Source organism: Aulonocara sp. 'chitande type north' Nkhata Bay, linkage group LG5 (assembly GCF_057382095.1).
Source record: "Aulonocara sp. 'chitande type north' Nkhata Bay isolate Kocher_YH1m ecotype deep benthic linkage group LG5, A_spYH_male_GT1.1, whole genome shotgun sequence".
Classification (NCBI taxonomy): Eukaryota; Metazoa; Chordata; class Actinopteri; order Cichliformes; family Cichlidae; genus Aulonocara; species Aulonocara sp. 'chitande type north' Nkhata Bay.
In genome coordinates, this window is record NC_141348.1 from 3,220,926 (window position 1) to 3,227,286 (window position 6,361).

Sequence of the window (6,361 nt, forward strand, 5' to 3'; positions counted from 1 at the left end):
AATTTCTTCAAAGGAATCAGATCTTCAGGATGCAATTGGCATATTATTCCGGAGCCTCAGGAAGAGGGGATATTCTAGTAGGTTCCTTAGAACAATTAAGAGCAGCACCCTTGCTGGACTAAACTCTAATGCAATGAGGGGAAATCAGACTCAAAATCAGATACAACAGGGAGAACAGAATAGACTTATGCCACTAGTTACCACTTACTCGCGTTCTCATCTACCATTGCATCATCAACTCAAAACAAACTTTAAGAAATACACCTCTGGTTTGATACGACTCCAAGACTGCAGAGTGATTTCAGCCCACAGGAGGAACAAGAATCTGAGAGATATGCTCGTCAGGGCCAAGTTGCCAGAACAGATGAGACGTATAAGATCGGGGAAACCCAATCATTGGGCCTTTAAACCGAAACGGTTCTTGTATAATCCTTATGGGAAAATAGGGGCACCCATCTTACAGAGAATGTCCCTAAACACGAGCAACATTGTTTATTGCATCTGTTGCGAAGAATGTTGTCTACTCTATGTGGGTGAAACAGGTCAAACTCTGTTGGAGAGGTTAAAACAACATATTTACAATATTGAGAGGAATGGACTGGACACTCCACTAGTATTGCATTTCCAAATTCACACATTACAACATCTGAGTATAACGGGACTTCAAACCTGTGCGACATGGACGGAGGGCCAGAGGAGGAGATATGAGAGATTGTGGATTTCCAGACTGCGAACTCAACATCCACGGGGCCTGAACGCAGTTTGAATTGCTCCCTTTCAATTGTATTGACAATTATTGCTGCTTTGTGAGACTCTTGACATGACAATAAAAGCTGGAGAGGTACATGCTGGGGCAAAAAAAAGAATATTGTGTCTTCAATTGAATTTTTCTTCTTCTAATGAGAGTGATAATAGACTGGTTTGCCACAAGGGGTGAGACATGAGTGACAGTGACCAGGCAGCTGTTGCCAGTGCACCGGACTCACAACAGTGACTGTACAAGATCAATAGGCCCCTAACCTAACCTAGCCAGATGCCAGAAGCCTGGGCACCTCACCCTGTTTCACCTCTAATCATTCTGTCCCCAGAAAAGCCACTTGAGGGAGACATTTAGCTTTTGATCATGTATAAGCACCATGTAAGAGTAACCGAAGGGGGATTATCTTAGACCTCAACATAAAATCATGGATATGAACTTCTGTGTGTGGTGTTAACCCCTGGGAGCTCTAACTGGAATGTATAATGGAAGGAAACTGACTATAAGTGATGCCATTATTAAAGGAACAGGAAGCAAATAAACTTTATTTTTTTGGAAGGAGATACATACACACATGAATTTTTGTTATAGATTTAATTAAAAGGCAGCAAATAAGATAACATCTGGTACATGATAATGTACATATGAGTTGTATATGAAGTATTGAAAAAAGGAAAATAGAACCGCTTGTACCTGACTCTCCTGCCCTAAACCTAAAAAGGTTTTGGATTGGCCCTCCCTCCATGTCTCTGGCTTATTCCGACAGCACCATCAGAGGCTCTTTGATGTATGTGATACACTAATTTGAATCCTGCCAATTGTTTTTTGAAAATAAACTGGTGATTCTCCCTCCCCAGATCTGCTATCCTAATCCTAACCATTTCAATCCCTAACCCCTTTTGGTTTATTTCCCCTCCCATCCCACTCCCCTTTTCCTGAGGCTTTAGGGGCGGGACTTGGTCCCCACCCTCAAAACCTTAAATCATTGCATCTGTGCATTTCTCTCTGTGTATCCCTCTGAAGAAGCAGCATGTCCTGCGAAACGTAAGGGAGAAAAGACTGAATTGGGCCAAAACTTTAGACCTCAGCCCAGATTTCTAGCTTTAAGTTGCCAAATTTGGCTTTTGATTTTTTATCTAAATGATTTTAATCCTATACAGCTAAATAAATTGGATTTTAAATATGTCAGTATGAGGCTCTTTATCTTGCCGGCCTGCAAATTCCTCTCAGCCTAACAGAGAAGAAAAACCATTCTGAAAACAAGTGGATTAGGACGAGAAGGAATAAAAAAACTCTTTTTTGAACTTAAAAGAAAGCAATAGAGACTTCCTCCTTGTGGGATTATTCCAAGCACAAATGTGACTGTGAGTGGGAACTAACCTTTTCCATCTGAGGACAGATTTTCCACTCCAGGACTACAGAGGCCTAGAGGTTTCCATGCTTCTGGAAGAAGGCGGCTCAGGAACCCTTCAGACACATCCAGGTAGGCCTCCTACTGACTATGGCTTTTTCTAACAGGTCTGGAGCGGCCCACTTCAGCCGGACAGAGAGATTTGACACAGACACACAGACAAACACACACAATAGAAATAGGAACGGGAGGGAGCAGAGGGGGAGGGAAAAGAATAGAAATGGGATTCGATTTCCTAGACAAATTAAGCAATCTACTAATTATCAACCTCTGGATGTTCAAACTAGGCAGTTGACCAAACAATATTTTAAATTAATACAGGCAATTCATCATAAAGCAATCATAGACTCAGCTATTGCAAACAAAGATCCACCAAGAGGGATGGCAAAACAAGTGACTAAACTCACAAGTTTCATTAAACCAGCCTCACCTTCTGAGGAGGTTCAAAGGGCAGTAGAGAGAAACACTAAACAGTGGTTAGAGAACAACTTACTGGCGCTGCAAGAACATTATATTAATGTGATTACAAACTATGCCAACCTTGCCTTTAATGAAAATGCTCTTCGAATTGCAATTACTTGGGCAGGAAAAAGATACAAGGCCAGACTAACTCAATCTACTGTGGAAACTATACAGAACTTCTTCTCAGGGGAGGGAGAATCACTTGATGGGTCAGTGTATGCAGAATCATTCCCTGATAGGTCACTGGAGGGAAACTCAACATCAGACTTTGACATAGATAGTGAAGGAGATTTTCCACCATTACAAAGACCAGAACGAGAACATCACCGGTCCCTCTACCCTAAAGTGATAGTTGAGAAGCAGATTAGACCAACGGCTGCGGCCTTAGATGATAGAGGGAGGAACAGCCAGGGCCTAGATAGGGTCCAGCCACCCCTACGGGACTCTCAGTCCACTCCGTATGGAGAGGAATTAACAACAGACCCTCACATGAATGGGCCATTAGAGGTGACCCGTAACCGAACCCTCTCCCCTATAATACCAATATCCACAATCAAGGAAAACAATTTGGCTGCACCCACCCAGGTCCATTTAGGGACATGTGAAGCTGACAGTAGCCAAAAAAGGTCTGTCTCTCCGCCTCCCACCCTACAGCTTTCACGACAAGGAGCTGTGGAGGAGAGAGAACAACAACATAGGGAGACAGAAAATAGACCCCCCTTTTCAACATTTGATAGTGACTTTACAACAGATATGGGTAATCGGATCGAAACAGCTGGTAAACTCAATAAAAGCGAGGGCAATATAAGATCAAATAAACATCATCCGAGATTCACAAAACTTACTAATGTATCTCTTCACCAGCCTACACAGGTTAGAAGCAATGTGGTGGTTTCTCAGAATGACCCGGATTTACAAATCCATGGCCTTGACCAGGAGAGTGGCACTCACCATCATCTTCTCTCTCATTCTACTGCCACAGCAGTAAAATACAGGTTACAGACTGAAGGGAGTGCCGCTGTAATGGACACAGGAACAGGAGAGCGAGACACCGCTAAAAGAGTAACGGGAAATAACAACAACATGATGATGCAGGGCCCGGTCAATGGCAATAATGCCGACTGTGGGACACAAACGACCTCATCTGACCCAAAAATTACTCTTGTTGCGGGCTCCCTAAATGTGTCAGCGGCAACCTTACATCAAAAACTAAACAACTCAAATCAAATGACTGAGAGAGAGAAAGACAAATATGTACATTTTCCAAATACCCACAAGGCCCGAAAAGGGAGAAAGATCATGGATTGGCAATTTAAATGTAACAAACCAATTTGGTTTCTGGGGGATTCTAACCTCTATCGTATGCCACCACATTGCTCAGGAGAGATTCAGATTGATAGTTATCCAGGCGCGTCGTTCTATCACTTTAATCAGATCTTGGAAAAAACCCCTCCGCATGCACTGGTGAAGCTGGTGGTGCTGTCGGTGGGTATTAATAATAGAGACCAGGACCCACATAAAACATCCATAAAACAACTTAGAATGCTCTACAGGAAGGCTCAGTCTGTTTTCCCTAATGCAAATATTTATTTCCCACTGATTAACTATTCGCACCTTCTACCTCAGGAGCAGAAATACAACTTAGACATTGTTAATGACTTCGCGTTGAAGCGTTTGCCTGTAATAAGCCGTATAGCCGAGGACCAATTCCATACGGTCACAGATAACATCCACTGGACTCAGGAAACGGCGGGGCGAATATTCAAGCATTGGTGCAGTGAATTGAAATTGGATTTTTAACTCCTATTGAGCCTAATATGGGGGATCGCCCTTCAGACTCTACTCGGGCTCACTGTAGGGAGAAACAGTCTTCCATCTTCTGTTTACAGTCTTTCACTGATCCACCTAATAGTATTCAATTGGATTCTGATTCACCTACAGATGGGATACATGATTTGAAATCCCCTAAACAAGGTTGGTGTGCTGAGGGGAGTAATATATTAAATTTATCAACCTTATTCCGACCCACTGCGCGACAAATAGAACTATTGGAGAAAGGGCTTTCTTACATTCCAACCCCAAATATACTAGATAGGGAGGAGTTATGGAGGGACATTTCCTTATATCACAGGAGGATTAAACTCTTGGACCATTTTGGTGAGGATAAAAAGGATGGGGACTGTAGGACTCGTTTTACGCTACCATCTAATTGGGAACCCACTTGGGGCCAGTTGGATGAGAGAGTGAGAAAGTTAATTGAAGCCGACTTGCGGGATTCTGCTGGATTCCGACTGGGGAGCAGGGGTACTGATGGTGTGGGAGGTGAGGATATGGAAGTGATTAGGGAACTTCAACAAAATAAAAACATTATTTTTAAACCAGCAGACAAGGGTTCCAAGATTGTGATTTTGGATAAACATCAATATGTTCTGGAAGCTAATAGACAGCTGGCTAATGGTAAATACTACAGAGCTATTGAGAACAGTATTCAACAGAACACACAACTCCAAGTTCGTAGTATCGTGAGTAAATTATATAATAAAAAATATATTACTGCAAAACAAAGGGATTTTCTATATGGCCCAGATGAACCTCGGAATAGACAGTTTTACCTCCTTCCGAAGATCCATAAAGATCCCCAGACGTGGACAGTACCAAACGTGATTCCGTCAGGGAGGCCCATTGTATCGGACTGTAGCAGTGCGACTTATAACATCTCCCTCTATATAGATCACTTTCTGGGACCTCTCTCGGTTAAACATCCTAGTTATTTGAAAGATACATATCATTTCCTGGAACTTATCAAACCAATACGATTACCAATAAATACGCAACTCTTCACAATTGATATTGAAAGTCTTTATACAAACATTAATACCGAATTAGGTTTAAGCACAATAAAAAATATCTTGGAACAACATCCAGATCCTAAGAGACCGGACGCAGAACTCTTGCAGCTGTTGGAAATCTGTTTGAGGTGTAATGATTTTGAATTTGCGGGGAGACAATATTTACAGGTTCAGGGTACAGCTATGGGACATAGATATGCCCCTTCTTATGCTAACCTATATATGAGCCAATGGGAATGTGAGGCCCTGAGAAAGTGTCCGCATAAACCAACCTTCTATTTTAGGTTCTTAGATGACATCATAGGGGCGTGGCCCCATGGTGAATATAAATTCACTGAATTTATCAACATCTTGAATAGTCATCATCCCTCCATTAAAGTCAAATATGAAATACATCCAATACAGGTCAATTTCTTGGACACGACAGTATTTTTAGAACAACTGGGTCAAAATCTGAAAATTTCCACTAAGGTTTATTTTAAACCTACAGATTGCCATGCTCTCTTGCATAAGAGCAGCTACCATCCCAAACACACTTTCAAGGGTATCATAAAGTCCCAAATCATCAGATTTTATAGAATTTCTTCAAAGGAATCAGATCTTCAGGATGCAATTGGCATATTATTCCGGAGCCTCAGGAAGAGGGGATATTCTAGTAGGTTCCTTAGAACAATTAAGAGCAGCACCCTTGCTGGACTAAACTCTAATGCAATGAGGGGAAATCAGACTCAAAATCAGATACAACAGGGAGAACAGAATAGACTTATGCCACTAGTTACCACTTACTCGCGTTCTCATCTACCATTGCATCATCAACTCAAAACAAACTTTAAGAAATACACCTCTGGTTTGATACGACTCCAAGACTGCAGAGTGATTTCA